This window comes from Drosophila suzukii (genome assembly GCF_043229965.1).
Source record: "Drosophila suzukii chromosome 2 unlocalized genomic scaffold, CBGP_Dsuzu_IsoJpt1.0 scf_2c, whole genome shotgun sequence".
In the NCBI taxonomy this organism is placed as follows: domain Eukaryota; kingdom Metazoa; phylum Arthropoda; class Insecta; order Diptera; family Drosophilidae; genus Drosophila; species Drosophila suzukii.
Genome location: NW_027255896.1, coordinates 36,148,601 through 36,168,002, shown reverse-complemented (window position 1 = coordinate 36,168,002; position 19,402 = coordinate 36,148,601). Strand labels below are relative to the sequence as shown.

Below are 19,402 nucleotides of genomic sequence, written 5' to 3'. Positions count from 1 at the left end.
TTTGTCACAAATATGTTTAGGCGTGAAGTTGCTCATAAAGATGACACTCTCGAAGACGATTAGGATCTAAGAAGTAATTCATTTCATCTTTTGGAGGTCACTTAATAGTGCCTTCCGCGATAGAAAATGCTTGCAGGGTAGCGCGCAGCTCGCTGAAGCGTGACCTTTCTCTGCCTTGCACTGATTTCTGTCGCTCTGGGACGCCTAACCTCTGCCGCAGCAGCAAAAAGCGCACCGAAACTGAGAAAAAACAAAAAAGGAAGTTAGCTTCGGCTGGTTTTGATTTATATAATACCTGCAAAAGAAAAGAAGACTTTTGGGAAAGTTTCAGGCCGATAGCTTTAAAACTGACTTAAATAGCCATGTTTATTTACGTACACAAAAGTACAAATTGTGGTTTAATGTTATTAATATTAATTTGTTACGAATTTTAGCAACAAACATAAGTTATAAAAACAAACATCTCCTATTTTTGGTCCTTAAAAAGTTTAGACTCAAAAAGATTTCTAAATTCTTTCACAGATTCATTTCATTTATATGCACCATTTGTTGTTTTTCACGTCAAAAAATTTATTTTTTTACAGCTATTTTTCCTCGCCACGTATTTATACCCGTTACTCGTAGAGTAAAAGGGTATACTAGATTTGTCGGAAAGTATGTAACAGGCAGAAGGAAGCGTTTCCGACCCCATAAAGTACCCAAAGGCACTCAACATGACCACACCCAACAAATCAAGCAGTAGCCAAGTTGGAAACAGTACCAGGCGCTCAGTAGCACCCACTGCATATGAGAATTGCTGATCAGCATATTATATGTCTCACTAACTCACCGTCTCACCGACTCAACGGCACACTGACCGGCCAATGTAGTCAGCACGTTTGCAGTGTCAGCCAACTACGCAAAGCCAACTACGCAAACTGCTACCATAATCATAATTCCCTGACCAACTTTAGAATAAAGCTTACTTCACTAATCATTACACTAAACTTCCCTGTTCCAAGTAGTATATAAACATGTTCCAAATGAAGAATAAAACAGTTATCAACACACCTCTTAACTCCGCGGTTCTACTTCCTACATCTGGGAATAGGGCTCGTAATACACTATCTCAACTAGTAGCTAACCACGTTAGCTCACCCTCAGCGCAGCTCCAGCATCGCCTGTGGTCCGGCATCACAGTAACCATCGTTACCATTGCCGCGACGCGATCGTCCTGCCATCAAAGCGTCCCCGTGCCAGCGACAAGTGCTCATTACCCCCTTGTCCCGCGGTGTGACCCGGAAGTGTCTACTTCGGTTAGGCACAAACAGTATATATATTCTTGATCAGGATCACTAGCCGAGTCGATCTAGCCATGTCCTTCTGTCTGTCTGTCCGGATGAACGCTGAGATCTCGGAAACTATAAAAGCTAGGCTAGTGAGATTTGGCGTGCAGATTCCTGAGCTTCTTACGCAGCGCAAGTTTGTTTCAGCAATGTGCCACGCCCACTCTAACGCCCACAAACCGCCCAAAACTGTGGCTCCTACAGTTTTGATGCTAGAATAAAAATTTTAACTGATATGTATTGTTTTTATCAATACTATAATAATTGACCCAAAAAAAGCTTCTACGCCCACAAACTCCAAAAAATCTTAAATATGAACGTGGATGTCTCGGAAACTATCAAAGATAGAGAATGGGGATATCAGATTTAGATTCCGTAGCCTTGTACGCAGCGCAAGTTTGTTACGCGAATATGGCACGCCCACTCTAACGCCCACAAACCGCCCAAACCTGTGACTCCCACAATTTTCATGCTAGACAAAAATGTTTAACTGAAATGCATTGGTCTCGTCTATACCTATCGATTGATCCAAAAATGTGTAACGCCCACTCTAACGCCCATAACGCTTAAATCTGTCTACCGCCGGTAGGTGGCGCATTTTAATCTTGCTTTGCTGCCTGCATATCTCCATTTCCCTTTGGTCCCATTAGCTGAGTAACGGGTATCTGATAGTCGGGGTACTCGACTATAGCGTTTTTCCTTGTTTTTTTTTTGGAAATCTTGTATTTTCCTTTTTGATACCCTTGCAGAGGGTATAATGATTTCAGTCGGAAGTTTGCAACGCAGTGATCACCATCACTATTCGAGTCGATCTAGCCATGTCTGTCTGTCCGACCGTTTCTATGCAAACTTTTCGCTCAGTGTTTAAGCTCTCGGGCCGAAACTTTCCAAAAAGTTTTACTTCTTTAGCAGGTATTATGTAAGTCGGATCCAGCCGGATCGAACAGCTACATCTTATAGCTCCCAAAGAAATAACCTCCTTTGCTTGGAAATGACAGTTTTTAATTAGTTTTGAATTTCGAATTAAATTTTATCAATGCCATAGGAACGATCGGAAAATTGGTGTTAAAATAATATGCAAAAAATTATAGCTTCGGTGTTTTTTGACATATTATCTTATACTACTAGGAATATCATTATTTGTATTTTTAAGAATTTCGAATTAAATTTAACAATTATAACTTTCTTTTTTTAATATACATTGACTTGTTTTTACTCTCACTGTTTAAATAAATATTGACCTGCGACAGACTTACCTAGGAATCGTATAGGTATCACTTTTAAACCACTGGTATATTTTATTTAACTACGTTAATTGCGAGTAATTCTAACTCCTTCACATAATTAAACGCAAGTGAAATAGAGGCAACAAGGCGAGTGCCTTCCAAAAAAACAACAAGCAACAACAACAAGGGTTCCGCTAATCCGTTCTTGTTCCTTTTTTTGGCATGTCCTGTTTGGAATATGCACCCTCCGTTGCACATAAAAGCAGGGTACTTATAGACATATCCGACTACGCAAATCATTATAAAATATATTTTTAAAACTTCACATATTAATAAGTAATATTAATAAACATATACATTTTTTTTAAGAAATACAAGAATTATACCAATTATTTTAATTGGTTATATTTATATTTACGAAAAAATGTGGCATTATTTAAAAGGCAAGGGTGCACAAAAGTCTAATTTAATCGCTGGGCCTCTTTGCCTTCACCCGCGTTTTTCCACCGGAGACATGGCGAGAGAGGGATAGCCCAATAGGCCTTTATGTGCGTTCTCTTTGCGGACCCCGACTGAGAGCGCGTCTGCTTTGCCGCCGTTGCGCTCTGCTTTGCCGGCGTCGCAGTCGACTTCGTAATGATTGGGCACGTACATATACTCAATTGTGGGACTACAGGGTATACTCACAATTTGTGTGCACAAGTGAAGAACAAGTGACGCTCCATATAGAAAATTGTATGGGATGTTCGCATTTTCACAAGTGAAAATTCAAATGAAAATTTTTTGAAGTCCTACGGGATTTCACTTGTTCCTTATACTCATTTTTCGTATGGCCTGTCACGTGCCGGTGACTCATCCCAAGTGAATCACTTGAGAAAATCAGAATTTTTCCTTGAGTTTTCACTTGTGAAATCACTTGCAAGGGACACGTCCCAAGTGAATCACTTGGGAAAATCAAAATTTTTCCTTGAGTTTTCACTTGTGAAATCACTTGCAAGGGACACGTCCCAAGTGAATCACTTGGGAAAATCAAAATTTTTCCTTGAGTTTTCAATTATAAAAAAATAGAATTTAAAATACATACATATTTAATTTCATTTTAATTAATTTTAATTATACAGTATTATTAAGATTTTCAAAAATTGTACAGTTATTATTTCTGTGTTTTTGCTTGGTAAGTTTATTTTTAATATTAGTCATCGCCTTCCTTAAACCTTTGTCCGGGTCCTCCGAATCCTTGGCCAACGCTCCTGATAAAATTTATGGACATATGCTTAAAAAATGCGTTTTATTTGTTTACTTGCATATTTACCTTTTAGAGCTGTGTTTCACCCTTTGCAGGATTTTTATTGGCGCAAAACATTTCATCATCCACTTTCGGCTAACGGAACCCATTGAATACCTTAATACTTTAAACTAAGATCAATGCACAACATCTTCAACTTATTGAAACACTTACCTGACTTTATTGTTTACACTTTAGAAAACGAAAGAAGTAAATCTGCTGCGCACAATTTAAATGGCTTGCTTCCCTTTCAATTACTCAAACAGAATGAATGATTTCTTTTGTTTTCTCTTCGCAGTTGGCGCGTGCCACTACACCTATACCCTTTCTAAAGCGAAAAATATCCGACTACATAACTTTTACTTTTTTGAGTAAAAAATATAAAAAGGAATTCTTTAAAAATGGTACTATTAAAATGTTTTGAAATATTTAAATAAATTTTAACGAACAAAATTTCTATAACTTAAATTAAAAACAAGGAAGAACGCTATAGTCGAGTACCTCGACTATCAGATACCCGTTACTCAAAGGGAAATGGAGATATGCAAGCAGCAAAGCGAGATTAAAATGCGCCACCTACCGGCGGTAGACAGATTTAAGCGTTATGGGCGTTAGAGTGGGCGTGGTAAATTTATTTTTGGATCAATCGATAGGTATTGACGACACCAATACATTTCAGTTAAAATTTGTTATCTAGCATGCAAATTGTGGGCGTCACAGGTTTTCGCGGTTTGTGGGCGTTTAAGTGGGCGTGGCAAACTTTTTTTAGGTCAATCGATAGGTATTGATGAGAACAATACATTTCAGTTAAAATTTTCTATCTAGCATCAAAACTGTAGGAGTTACAGTTTTGGGCGGTTTGTGGGCGTTAGAGTGGGCGTGGCAGTCTACTGAAACAAACTTGCGCTGCGTAAGAAGCTCAGGAATCTGTACGCCAAATCTCAATAGCCTAGCTCTCATAGTTTCCGAGATCTCAGCGTTCATCCGGACAGACAGACGGACAGACGGACAGACGGACATGGCTAGATCGACTCGGCTAGTGATCCTGATCTTTACTTTATGGGGTCGGAAACGCTTCCTTCTGCCTGTTACATACTTTCCGACGAATCTAGTATACCCTTTTATTCTACGAGTAACGGGTATAATTATATTGTAATATTAATGTAGAATACGTAGGCATAACATTAAAAGTAAATTCAATTTACTTAATTTTACTAAAATCAAATAGTTTACTTTTAGTTGTTTTTTTTATTAGTTGTTTTTCGATATACAATAATGCTCCTAAAATATTAGGGCACTCACATGTCGCTGCGCCACGAAAATTTTTCCGCCGAAACATTAGTCGCTAGCCGAACATAACGGAGAGACTCTGAGAGCGCCGAGTGCAGGCAGATTATAAGACAAAGAAAGAGAGGGAAGCTCCGAATATCTGCCTCACTTTGTTGCACGATCGTTTTCGTAGGCAGTCTTCTACACTGCGCCGACTTCTCTGCTGACGTCAACAGCGGCACAGCGTTTTAGGCACAAAAAAAAAACAAAAAAGCTTTTTGCCTTGAGCCATGTCACCGCGTCCCTACTGCAGAACTGAAGGGTAGTCTTAAAATAGTAAAGCTGTTGTTCTTTTGTACATTTTTAATGATTTAAAACATGTTGTGTATTTTGGTTTCAAATTTAATACAAACATATGTGTTTGTAATTTTTATACCCGTTACTCGTAGAGTAAAAGGGTATACTAGATTCGTCGGAAAGTATGTAACAGGCAGAAGGAAGCGTTTCCGACCCCATAAAGTATATATATTCTTGATCAGGATCACTAGCCGAGTCGATCTAGCCATGTCCGTCTGTCCGTCTGTCCGTCTGTCCGTCTGTCCGTCTGTCCGTCTGACCGTCTGTCCGTCTGTCTGTCCGGATGAACGCTGAGATCTCGGAAACTTTGAGAGCTAGGCTATTGAGATTTGGCGTACAGATTCCTGAGCTTCTTACGCAGCGCAAGTTTGTTTCAGTAGACTGCCACGCCCACTCTAACGCCCACAAGCCGCCCAAAACTGTAACTCCTACAGTTTTGATGCTAGATAGAAAATTGTAACGCACGCCTTGTAGGAAAAGTGTTTTCTGTCTCACCTTCTGGAAATAACCTACTGGCCCATGAATCCACAGCTAACTCGCGAGTTGGGACCTTTTGATACCCTAGCTTCAGCGGGAGGAATTGGGTGGGTTGTTGCGGCTGTTGTAGATCGCGGTTACGTCGAAATATTTAAAGATCCCTCCAGAAACTAACTAATCGAAATTCCGCACTAAAACCTCAAATTAATAATGGAACTGAACAATGAATGGCGGATGAACTAAATCGGTATGCAGCACATAAGTTGAATAGATAAAAGCGGATGGGACTGAGATGTTGGCCGTCCTACCCTTCTATACCCTCCCAACCTTGGTTCTTTCTGTTAAGGTGTTAAATAAGAACCCCAAAATGTATAGTTAATTAATATTTTATTTTAGAGCCCCATGTCCTCGGAAAATAAATTAAAAGGGGATTTAGCCTTGCATCATGTTATATATATAATTAAGTTTTACAAACAACTGTTGTATGGGTGTAGTCAACATACATTATTAAAGATTTCATTTACTTAACTTCATGATTTCAATTCAAGTTATATTATCTAACAAAACTGGTCTTTTAAATTTTTATCTAGGCATAGGTTTTCTTAGTTTTAAGTGCAATTGATTGGTTTCTTTGTATGGGTCACATCTATTAATTCATTTCTTTCGTATTCTTCACCAGGCTTGTCTGTTTACATATTGGTTTTTCTTTTCTTTTTATTTTCTTTGCTTTACTTAGGCAAACCATAATTACACGCAATGAGTTCCCTTTAATTCATATTTGAGGGCAGCCAAAATTCTCCAAGACGAATAACGCAATCAAAACAAAACGGTCTGGAAAGCTTATCGCGGCCGGACCTCTGTTTAGGCAAACCAGATCATCACCGAAGGTTTTTGTATTTTGGGACGGCAGCCGGTTATTCGTTTTGGAGGGTTTTAGCTCACCCATTCGCTTTTGGGGTAAAATTTTTTCCAATCGGCGGCTTGCCCGAAACAATCAAAACTAGAGTAGCATGCGATCACTTACCCTCTGAAAATTCCGATGAAGCGCTCCATGGTTCCAGGGGTTAACTAGTGGAAATTCCTTAGAGAGACAAGTTTTAATTATTTCTTCGCAACCGCCGTCGATACCCAAGACTTAGTGCTGATTCTCGTGCAGACATTTACAGGTGAAAGAAGAGAGTTATGCAACGCTTGTACCAACTTGGGTGCGTAAGTATTTTAAATAGCGTAACACGATCAATTGCACTTTGATTTACATAATTTTCAGATAGATTTTAATGTTTTGTTTTGGGGTTATTTCCAAGTGATACTGGCTAACTCTCTCTCTCTAATCTAGGAGCAGCTGCCCTGTCGGGGGGTGTTGGCACGTGGCGGCTGCAATTGGGGTGTAGGTGTCTGGGGTTGCCGTTGGGAAGTCGTCGATGAATCTTTGTGGACTTTTGTGGCCGCAGTTTGCCGACCCTCCGCCTTCCAACTGAAGGGATCCTATTCCCTGTTGACGAATGATTTTACCACCGACTATCCTAGCCTGGATTGTGAAGAGCTTGGTTCCGAACCACACCGACAACCTGCTGCTGGCTAGATGTTTATAGCCTGATCTTCTGATAGAGAACTAAATGTTAATTTCACGTTGGCTACCTCCTTTTCTTTTAACTTACGTTCAGTTTGCTTTCCTTCAATTTATTTGTTGTTTCTTTCTGTTTTCTGATTTAGGAGCTTGACTAGTTGGTTATTTTATTGTGTTTTAGCCTTAATAATCACTGATAAAAAGATTTCTGTGAATTTCGACTGCACGTGGTGTGGCAGAATTGAAGTTGGACTAACTTTTTGAAGCCGACCGTACTCTTAGAGTTCTCGAAACAGAAAGACTGAGTAGATCGGAATTCAAAAGCTGGGAGCTTAAACATCCGACAAAAATCTAAATTTTGACGTTTCGCTTTGGATCACTTTCCGTCTTTATTTAGGCAATTTTGCTTGTGATTACCTGGGGTTACCTTCTCCGGTAATTAACTCGGATAAGTAACGAGTGCTATCTTTATTATCAGTTACTTTTCAAAAATGTCGTTTAAAGATCTTAAGGCTGGTACATTACACCCACCAGATAATCTGACGAACCTGGCGAGGAATGATTAGCTGGAATTAGCTACGTATGTCTTTAGCATGATATGTTCCGATTTCTTTGCCCTGTAGAGTTTCCAGTAAATAGAAAGCATTCCCTCGCTTTTGTTTGACCCTACACTTGGAGAACTGGGGTGCCAACTTTTTATTGAAATTGTTGCTGAATTGACTTAAATGAAAATTTCTTTTAAAGACCTCTTGTCCTACTCGGTATGATACGGGTTTTGACCGCAAGTTATACTGCTTAACGTTTTTTTCATACGCCTTGCGACTGGCTTTTTTTATTTCTTGTCTTATTAACTGCAGGTGATCCTCGCGCTCTAACCTAGGTGACTCTTCCAATATCGACATTTCCTTTAGTAGTTTATAGTCATCCCCGTGATTAATCATATTCATCCCGAATAAGGCTTTATAAGGGGAGCACCCTATCGACTGATGTAAGGCTGATCTTAAAGCAGAAGAGATACTGGGTAAATGTAAATCCCATTCGGTTTGGTCCTTGCTGATATACGATCGTATAGCCGACAGTAATGAACGATTTACACGCTCTGCCGCATTACTTTGCGGGGAATACAAAGCAGTATATACGTGTCGAATTCCTAGTTTACTTAACAAGGCTTCAAATTCATTTGCTTTGAATTGCACGCCGTTGTCGCTCACAATTACCTCGGGAACTCCAAATTCTGGAAAGATTCTCTGGCTTAAGAACTCATTGATCAGACTCGTTGTAAATTTTCTTAAAGGGCACAACCAATGATACCGGGAGAAGTGATCTAATACGATTAATAAACCGATGTTACCCTTCTTACTCCTTGGATAAGGACCTAAAATATCTACGTAAAGTTTTTGAAAAGGTCTAACTGAGATGCTCTGCTGGCCCATTGGAGGACGCAAAGTCGTATTGGGAGCTTTTGTTTCTTTGCAGATCTCACAATTACGTATGTAATCTCGCACCTCTTTAGATAGTCCTGGCCAATAAAAATTCCTTCGCAGTCTTTCTATAGTCTTTTGCATACCACCATGAGCATTTACAATGCTATCATGTGCTTGACGAATTGCCGAAGCACGTAGCGGTTCTGGTACCCATAATTTCCATTTAGCGGAATCTAGTTCCTCGTTTCCGGAAACGTGTTCCGTGCGAATATAAACAAAACGATCCACAACCTGCAAATCTGGGAATTGTTCGGAATTTTCTATTATTCTCGCCTTCATTTGTAAATATTCGGGATCGAGAAACGATGTGGACTCTAAATCAATTTCTGGGGCAATCAAATCATAACTTGCAATCTCATCTGCGCTAATTCTGGACAGAGCATCGGGTACAATGTGATCCTTTCCCTTTCTATGGGTAACTTTGAATGAAAATGACTGTAATCGGAAAACCCAACGAGCCAGTCTCCCTGTTACCTCTTGTTGTCTCATTAGCCACTGTAGACTGCTATGATCAGTAACTACTTCGAACGGTTGCATTTCTAAATAGCAGCGAAATTTCTCTATAGCTAATATAACCGCCAGACATTCGCGTTCTGTCACGCTGTAATTCCTTTGGGACTTCGACAATTTCCGGGACATAAAAGCAATTGGCATCTCTTCTCCATCTTTGGATAATTGCACGAGCACCGCGCCAATACCAAAATCGCTTGCGTCGCAATGTAAATAGAATTTTCTATCGAAGTCGGGATTCTGTAGAACCGGAGCTGAGGTTAAAAGATTTTTTAAAGTGTTCATAGCTGTTTGGGCGGCCTCGGTCCACTTAAATGTTTTTTTGGAGGACAACACCTCGGTAATTGGGAACGTAACGTCGGAGGTCGGCCAATTTACTATGCAAGAGACTTTACTAGGGTCAGTTGTTATTCCTCCACTTCCAATTACATAACCCAAGTAGTTGACCTTCGTTACACAAAAGTGACTCTTTGCAATGTTAAGAGTGAGATTAGCTTTCTTGAATTGGTTAGCTATACGCACTAGTACGGCTAAATGAGATGAAAAGTCTTCCGATACAATACACAGGTCATCCAAATAGCCAAATACACAGTATCGTAAGTCAGGTGGAATTAATGTATCCATCAGTCGACACATAGTTGACGGGGCATTACATAACCCGAAAGGCATGACAGTGAATTGGAAGAGAGCTCTCCCTGGGACTGTATATGCTGTTAGCGGCTTTGCTTCTTCAGACAATCCGATCTGCCAATAGGCATCTTTTAGGTCGAGCTTTGAAATAATGTTTGCCTTTGGAAGTCGCGCAAAAATTCCCATGATGCTTTGTAACGGGTAGGCATCCTTCTTAGTTGCTTCATTTAGTTTCCTAGCATCTAAACAAAGCCTTACCTTATTTGGCTTGAGAACTAATCGAACAGGTGAACTCCACGCACTTTGTGACGGCTCGATTACACCCAAGCTAAGCATCCGATCAATTTCGGTATATAGAAGTTTCTCGACTGCAGGGCTGACGGGGTAATATCGTTGCTTCACGGGTTTTGCTTCTCCTATGTCTATATCATGCTTTATCCAATCAGTACGGCCAAGCCCTTTGCGTTCGAAATTTGGAAACATTTCCTTGACGGTTTCAAGTTGTCTACACTGAGATTCGGATAATGGATACTGATCTCCCAGTTCCTTGGTTTCGGATTTTAAACAATTAATGGAACCCAGAATATCGGGAGCTAAAGAGAATACTCTCCAAAAATCGATACCCAATATCAACCTCTGAGAAATGGACGGAATCACATACAAATCAAGCACTTTTTCCTTGTCCTTATATCGCATGAGTACCTTCAGTATTCCAGACACAGGATGCAATCTCGCATCAGCGGTGCGTACATGCGACTTAATTGCTTTATAATTCGACAAGTTGGTAAAAGCTTCTTTCGCCAATGTGGACCCAATACAACTTACATTTGCCCCTGTATCGAGCAAACCTATCTCAGAATAATTCATAAACGAAACTTTAGCATAACTACGATTATCTATATTACATTCAAATATTGTTGAGACGACTAAACGTTTTTGAGCCTTTCGTTCTCCAAAATATTGACGCATTCGTATGGTATTGCGATGACTCTTCCTATCAATTCCCGAAAAAATGCGTTCTCTGACTTTATTATAGTTTTTCAATCTTTCATGGTATGGTATAAACTTCACGTTAATTTGCTGACTTCTAACTTGCAATGGTTGACTTACACTTATAATAGAATTATCTACGTTATCTAGAATACCTCTTATTTGTGGGACACTCGATTTTGGTTGAATGTCCCCGCTAGGCGGTTTTCCGACTTGCGCTTACAGTTTGCACAATTGGGTTTATATATTTGTGGTGCTCCGCAACCATAACAAAATACGCTCTTTTCAGCCAAACAGTCTTCCCACACATGTCCAGGCATCTCACAATTCCAACATGTGATTTTCGCCGACCCAGTATGATTGACTGCTGCGATCGAAAGATCCGACTCACTATTATCTCTTTCCTCCTCGGGCGTTTCGTCTAGTGCGTAAACACGAAAGTTAGCTGAGTCTTTACCTTTTTGAGGTACCATTCGCGGTTTACCAAGATCCTTAAGAAAGTTTTCTCGCTTCTGCACTAATTGACGCAATTCAGAAATCGAAGAAACCTTTTCAAACAGTAATCTGTCTTTCATCTCTGTGAGTAAGTTTCCCTGAATCATTTCAACCAATTCATCTTCGCCAAAGGTTACGGACAATTTATCTATAAGCTTGCAAACGGCTTCATAAAAAGAATCAAAAGATTCCCCGGGTTTTTGTTTTCTGGCTCTTATTTGCTCCCGTAATTCAGTTGTGGACCGACTTTCCCTATATTGCTCTCGTAGCGCTTCACAAAATTCAGACCATGTAAAAGTTTGGACTCGTTTGTGGAACCTCCAATACCAACTACTGGCCTTCCCCATTAGCAACTGGTGAATGTTTTTATTTAGAAGTTCAAAGTCACTACCCAAGTTTTCTTGAGTTAATATGTTTAAGCGGTACAGAAATTCTTCAACTGACAAGCCCTCCGTAGATCCATCAAAGCGTACACCCCATTTTTGTAGAATGTCTGCGATTTTATGCGAGCTAATGACATCCCTACCACTATTTCTCGAACTCCTCTGACTGATTTGACCTGAGGGTGCGGATCGCTCATGGCTTGTTCCTACGTTTATCGATGCTAAAACCTGAGAAACGGTTTCTCTGACTATCGACTCCATATTCTCCACGTAATTTTCCGGTCGTCTACCGCGAGTACGTGGTCTTCCGGGCGGCCTTCCAGCAAGTTCTCTTCGAGGCCCTCGTCGTTGCCGACGGAGATCGACATTACCTGTCGGAGTACTTTCCCTTTGTTGTCTTAACCTTTCTTCGCCAACGTCTAGTAAAGGTAGTACAGCGCCTTCCTCCTCTCCACCTACTAGTTCTAATTCCCTCGTTAAAGAGCGAGTACATGGCCGAGGACCTACAGGTAATTTCTTACTTTGCTGTCCTTTTGGGTTATCTTTTAATTTCGGAGAATGATTTCCCACAATGTATTTTAAGTCTTTGAGGCTTACTAGCACCATACAACTAGGACATTCTTTTGTCTCCGTTACTCGTTTTTCTAAACAGGATTTATGGAATATGTGTTGGCATTTGGTTACTGCACACGGCTGCGTATCTTCCATACGCTCTCCACAAACTATGCAGACATCTTGTGATGCTGGTGGTGGCTGTCTAAATTCATCTGGTGTATGCTCCACTGGCATGATTGTACTAGATTTTATTGTTTTGTTTTTTTTTTCTTTCCTTGGACAATTTCGGAAGCTCCGAAATAAATAATAATTAAATCTATTCAACTTTGATTTTATTTCTGTTTTTCTGGGCTATTGCACTAAAGATGTCCCCCCAACCAATGAATAATTTATACCGGCCGATCTCGGACAGGGAAACTCATGTGAATTTACCTCTGTTTTCCAGTAGATTCTGTATACAAAACTCAGTATGGTTGTTTATATTGGTGGAATCCAAATAATGATTTTCTCTGACTATAATTACGAGATAATTTCCTACCTAATTCTAATTTGGTCGAAATATTCAAATGCTCAAATACTCGATTTCCAAAATTAAAGAAATAAGTGTCCAACTTCTCTAAATTACTCTCATGAATTTCATCGAAATTATTAAGCTATTTATTGAATCTTCTTTTGTATCTGACCTTCTTGATTGCCGAAACCTTTCTGGTATTCTACAATACTGCTGTTTTTATAGGTCCTTCCTTTCCTTTTAATAAAGTATACGTATTTCTGGTCGACACTTTTCGCATGCGCAATTAAGTTCGAGTTCCAAGAAAACCCATACTCTATGTTTTTATACAATGTAATCATCAACTTTATTGGTACATCAACTATGATAAAGCAATTTTACATTGCTGTATTATCATAGCTATGCCCCATGTTCTTGGGCGCCAAAATCTTGTAACGCACGCCTTGTAGGAAAAGTGTTTTCTGTCTCACCTTCTGGAAATAACCTACTGGCCCATGAATCCACAGCTAACTCGCGATTTGGGACCTTTTGATACCCTAGCTTCAGCGGGAGGAATTGGGTGGGTTGTTGCGGCTGTTGTAGATCGCGGTTACGTCGAAATATTTAAAGATCCCTCCAGAAACTAACTAATCGAAATTCCGCACTAAAACCTCAAATTAATAATGGAACTGAACAATGAATGGCGGATGAACTAAATCGGTATGCAGCACATAAGTTGAATAGATAAAAGCGGATGGGACTGAGATGTTGGCCGTCCTACCCTTCTATACCCTCCCAACCTTGGTTCTTTCTGTTAAGGTGTTAAATAAGAACCCCAAAATGTATAGTTAATTAATATTTTATTTTAGAGCCCCATGTCCTCGGAAAATAAATTAAAAGGGGATTTAGCCTTGCATCATGTTATATATATAATTAAGTTTTACAAACAACTGTTGTATGGGTGTAGTCAACATACATTATTAAAGATTTCATTTACTTAACTTCATGATTTCAATTCAAGTTATATTATCTAACAAAACTGGTCTTTTAAATTTTTATCTAGGCATAGGTTTTCTTAGTTTTAAGTGCAATTGATTGGTTTCTTTGTATGGGTCACATCTATTAATTCATTTCTTTCGTATTCTTCACCAGGCTTGTCTGTTTACATATTGGTTTTTCTTTTCTTTTTATTTTCTTTGCTTTACTTAGGCAAACCATAATTACACGCAATGAGTTCCCTTTAATTCATATTTGAGGGCAGCCAAAATTCTCCAAGACGAATAACGCAATCAAAACAAAACGGTCTGGAAAGCTTATCGCGGCCGGACCTCTGTTTAGGCAAACCAGATCATCACCGAAGGTTTTTGTATTTTGGGACGGCAGCCGGTTATTCGTTTTGGAGGGTTTTAGCTCACCCATTCGCTTTTGGGGTAAAATTTTTTCCAATCGGCGGCTTGCCCGAAACAATCAAAACTAGAGTAGCATGCGATCACTTACCCTCTGAAAATTCCGATGAAGCGCTCCATGGTTCCAGGGGTTAACTAGTGGAAATTCCTTAGAGAGACAAGTTTTAATTATTTCTTCGCAACCGCCGTCGATACCCAAGACTTAGGGCTGATTCTCGTGCAGACATTTACAGGTGAAAGAAGAGAGTTATGCAACGCTTGTACCAACTTGGGTGCGTAAGTATTTTAAATAGCGTAACACGATCAATTGCACTTTGATTTACATAATTTTCAGATAGATTTTAATGTTTTGTTTTGGGGTTATTTCCAAGTGATACTGGCTAACTCTCTCTCTCTAATCTAGGAGCAGCTGCCCTGTCGGGGGGTGTTGGCACGTGGCGGCTGCAATTGGGGTGTAGGTGTCTGGGGTTGCCGTTGGGAAGTCGTCGATGAATCTTTGTGGACTTTTGTGGCCGCAGTTTGCCGACCCTCCGCCTTCCAACTGAAGGGATCCTATTCCCTGTTGACGAATGATTTTACCACCGACTATCCTAGCCTGGATTGTGAAGAGCTTGGTTCCGAACCACACCGACAACCTGCTGCTGGCTAGATGTTTATAGCCTGATCTTCTGATAGAGAACTAAATGTTAATTTCACGTTGGCTACCTCCTTTTCTTTTAACTTACGTTCAGTTTGCTTTCCTTCAATTTATTTGTTGTTTCTTTCTGTTTTCTGATTTAGGAGCTTGACTAGTTGGTTATTTTATTGTGTTTTAGCCTTAATAATCACTGATAAAAAGATTTCTGTGAATTTCGACTGCACGTGGTGTGGCCAGAATTGAAGTTGGACTAACTTTTTGAAGCCGACCGTACTCTTAGAGTTCTCGAAACAGAAAGACTGAGTAGATCGGAATTCAAAAGCTGGGAGCTTAAACATCCGACAAAAATCTAAATTTTGACGTTTCGCTTTGGATCACTTTCCGTCTTTATTTAGGCAATTTTGCTTGTGATTACCTGGGGTTACCTTCTCCGGTAATTAACTCGGATAAGTAACGAGTGCTATCTTTATTATCAGTTACTTTTCAAAAATGTCGTTTAAAGATCTTAAGGCTGGTACATTACAAAATTTTAACTGAAATGTATTGTTCTCATCAATACCTATCGATTGACCTAAAAAAAAGTTTGCCACGCCCACTTAAACGCCCACAAACCGCGAAAACCTGTGACGCCCACACTTTGCATGCTAGATAAAAAATTTTAACTGAAATGTATTGGTGTCGTCAATACCTATCGATTGATCCAAAAATAAATTTGCCACGCCCACTCTAACGCCCATAACGCTTAAATCTGTCTACCGCCGGTAGGTGGCGCATTTTAATCTCGCTTTGCTGCTTGCATATCTCCATTTCCCTTTGAGTAACGGGTATCTGATAGTCGAGGTACTCGACTATAGCGTTCTTCCTTGTTTGATTTGTATCCCTGCAGTTCCACAATTAAGTATAAGCGCTCAATCATCATGAAGCCGACTGCGACGTCGGCAGAGCAGCCAGCGACGCCGGCAGAGCTGAGCGCAACGGCAGCAAAGCGACGCGCTCTCAGTCGGGGTCAGCAAAGAGAACGCACAATAAGTACTTTTGGGCTCTCCCTCTCTCGCCATGTCTCAGCTGGAAAAATGCGGGTGAAGGCAAGGAGGCCCAGCCATTAAAATATCTCGACTTTCGTGCACCCTTGCCTTTTGAGTAATGCGACACTTTTTCGTAAATGTTAAAACAACCAATTAAAATAATAGGTTTGGGATTTAAAATATTTGTATTTCTTACAAAAATTTACATGTTTATTAATATTATTTATTAGTATGTGATGTTTGAAAAATATAATTTTATAAACCGATTTGCATAGTCGAATATGTCTATAAATACCCTGCTTTTATGTGCAAGGTGCATAGAGCAAACGGGACATGCCAAAAAAACGGAGCATCAAGGGATTAGCGGAACCGTTGTTGTTGCTTGTAATTTTTCTGGAAAACACGCTCCTTTTTTCGTCTTTTTCACTTGCGTTTACTTATCTGAAGGAGTTAGAATTACTTGCAATTAACGTAGTTAAACGAAATAAACCAGTTGTTTAAAAGTTATACCTATACGATTCGCAGGTAAGTCTGTCGCAGACCAATATTTTTGTAAGCACGTGGCGGAAAGAAATAGCTGTGAAAAATATTAACTTTTGACGTGAAAAACAACAAATGATGCATATAAATAAACAGTTAAATGAATCTGTGAAAGAACTTAAAAATCTTATTGAGTGCATAGTTCCTAGAGATAAAAAATAAGAGATGTTTGGTTTAAAAACTTATGTTTGTGGTTAAAATTCGTTAAAAATGAATATTATTAACATTAATCCACAGTTTTTACTATTGTGTCCCTGGAAAAGTGTTAGTTTTTCAGCAAATGCAAAATGAAACAATTTTTTTAAATAATACAAAGATCTTTAAATAAGGTGTGGTATATTTTCTTTAAATTTTTTACAAAAAAGAATAAAAAATCAAGTGACCGAAAACAAAAATTTCAGAATTCCTTCTCTTGTGTTTTAAAATTTAAGCTTAAGTTTATTTGTAAGTTTAATTTTTAAAAGACTTCTGTCATTTCCTTTTAATGCAACAGATAACATTTTCTTTATTATAAATTAAACTTACAAATATCGATTACTTTCGGTCACTCGTTTTTATTCTCGTCTCGGTCTATTTTTAAAACTACTTTTCTTCCAATACTAGATGCAATCGCTCTGGTGGAGCCATCGGAGCGTCCCAAAAAGGCGCTGCAGAAGGCAATGCGGTGCGTGAAGAATTTGAGCTGCACCTTTTTTTGGTGCACCAGATGTTGGCGAGAAGGTGCCAACGACTCCGTTAGGATCGGGAACCGCCGAGCCAACATTTTAAAATAAAGATCTAAATAAATAAAAAATATATAGAAATTAAATAAAACTGTAAATATATTTGCTGCTACGCAATGAAAAGGTGCCTAAAATGTGATTTTTTGCTGCTTAAACGAGCGCTCAACGAATGCTGAATTATAATGTAGGATTTGAATCTGGCGGGCTTATTAAACGGCAACTCTTAATCAGTTCGCAATCTAAAATCCTCGATAAAGTACTCGATTCTTTTAATGCCGCCGATACCTACACGAATGAGCGGGGAGTCGTCGTTTAGCGTTCGTGAAGACAAGAATACAATTCATGTGACATAAAAAGAACTCTGTAAAATTAATCAAAGCACATCTATGTTTAAACTTTATCCCGATAAAACATTGTGAATCTAACGATTCCCAAACATAAAAGTGCAGAAGTGCGTTTTAACAAACACAACTACAATGATTGCCAAATTTTAAATTAAATGACATTTTGAAAAAAATGCGAAGTTAATTTGGCAGTGTGTCCAAAAAAGACGACGCCAAAAACCAGAATTCGGCAGATGCGTGTGTGGGAACGCGCAAGGGAAACGCTTGGATCCAATAGCGACAACAGTCCAGGAGGTAGTGCATCATAGATCCCCAGAGCGTCGGTCTGAGATCCGGCCAGTCACGGTGAACTGGTAACTTGCAGAGGCTGATCTGTGGAAGGCGTTGGGAGCAGCGATAGACAGAGGCGAGCGGAGCAAGTCATGAGCGTGAAGCGCGCATTGGAGCAAAGGCGGGTTGACGGAATCTGGAGGGCAAGATTTCCAAGAAGAGCAGCACAGTCTGGAGTAGCAGATCTTAATGGAAGGCAACGACGTCAGCGGACAAGCAACGGCAAGAACTTTTAAAGTTGAATAGTCCAGAAGAAAATCCAATTGGCAGGCAAGCAGTCTTGAGAAGCAGTGCATCAAAAGGGATGGTTATCAGAAAGCTGACCCAATCAAATTGAAAGTCGGTCACAAGCAGTGAAGGTAGACTGTATGTATAAAACCAAAATTTGTCATTAACTGAAAAGTTATTCATATAATCTATATTTATAAACATATAATCTTTTTGTTACTGTTAAGCTAATATCAATACATTTTAAGGAAATTTCATCTCAAAGTGCAACTTGAAGAGATAACGTTAATCCGATGCGACGATTTGCGCGCAAAGCTACTAGAACTTAATTTACCCACAGCCGGTAGAAAACACGTTTTACAGGATCGACTCCTGGCTCACTTTGGTATTCAGGACGATGATGATAACAACGACTCGGATGGAGTCGAATCTGTACCTACCGCTCTCGATTGTCCAGTGCAGGCAGCGCCTATAAGCCGTTCTTTGTTTACACTTAAAGATGTAGAAGGCAGTGTTTCAAATTTTCCAGGTACAGGTAGTCCAGATATAGATCAGTGGATCCAGGAGTTGGAGGAATGTGCTTTGACTGTGCAGTGGAGTCAGCTTCAACTATTCATTTATTCTAAGCAGTTGCTCAGTGGGGCTGCAAAATCGTTCATTCGCAGTCAGGTTAACATTCGCAACTGGGATTCTCTTAAGGCAGCATTACGTGGCGAATTTGCTGTTAAAATGTCATCTGCTGAGGTTCATTGCAAGCTAGGTCAACGTGCACAGAGAAAAGGAGAGACACTTCAGGAATATTTGTATGTTTTGATGGAAATAGCCAAGCCAGTTAACCTAGACGAAGAGAGTTTGATAGAGAATTTTGAAGGGAGTTCCAGATGCTAAGGCAAACAAAATAATGCTGTATCAGGCGAAAACCATAAGGGATCTGAAGGAGCAGATCGAAGTATACAAGAAGGTTCGCGGTTCATACAAGATGCCCTACAAAAATGAAGCGAGTGTAGCTGAGGCCGACGGATCCAAAAGGTTTGACTCAAAGCACGAGTTTGTACGTAAATGCTTTAAGTGCGGGGATCCGTCCCATTTAAAGAAAGATTGCAAGAAGAAGGATATCAATAATTGTT

General features: G+C 39.6%; 3 long non-coding RNA genes across 4 annotated transcripts; all 3 read right to left on the bottom strand.

The window, feature by feature from the left end:
- Positions 1–3,632: 3,632 nt before the first annotated feature.
- On the bottom strand, positions 3,633–4,153 carry LOC139354238 (uncharacterized). Of its 2 annotated transcripts, none has more exons than XR_011605388.1 (3): positions 4,011–4,153; positions 3,864–3,953; positions 3,633–3,801 (listed from the first exon to the last, which is right to left on the bottom strand). It is a non-coding gene; the product is annotated as an uncharacterized lncRNA (long non-coding RNA). The 2 variants fall into 2 exon arrangements; XR_011605389.1 differs by having other exon boundaries at positions 3,864–3,960; positions 4,011–4,124.
- Positions 4,154–6,309: 2,156 nt separating this feature from the next.
- On the bottom strand, positions 6,310–9,845 carry LOC139354168 (uncharacterized). The gene is made up of 2 exons (XR_011605250.1): positions 7,598–9,845; positions 6,310–7,540 (listed from the first exon to the last, which is right to left on the bottom strand). It is a non-coding gene; the product is annotated as an uncharacterized lncRNA (long non-coding RNA).
- Positions 9,846–11,644: 1,799 nt separating this feature from the next.
- LOC139354167 (uncharacterized) lies at positions 11,645–15,598 on the bottom strand. Its single transcript, XR_011605249.1, has 2 exons — positions 15,175–15,598; positions 11,645–15,117 (listed from the first exon to the last, which is right to left on the bottom strand). It is a non-coding gene; the product is annotated as an uncharacterized lncRNA (long non-coding RNA).
- Positions 15,599–19,402: the final 3,804 nt, after the last annotated feature.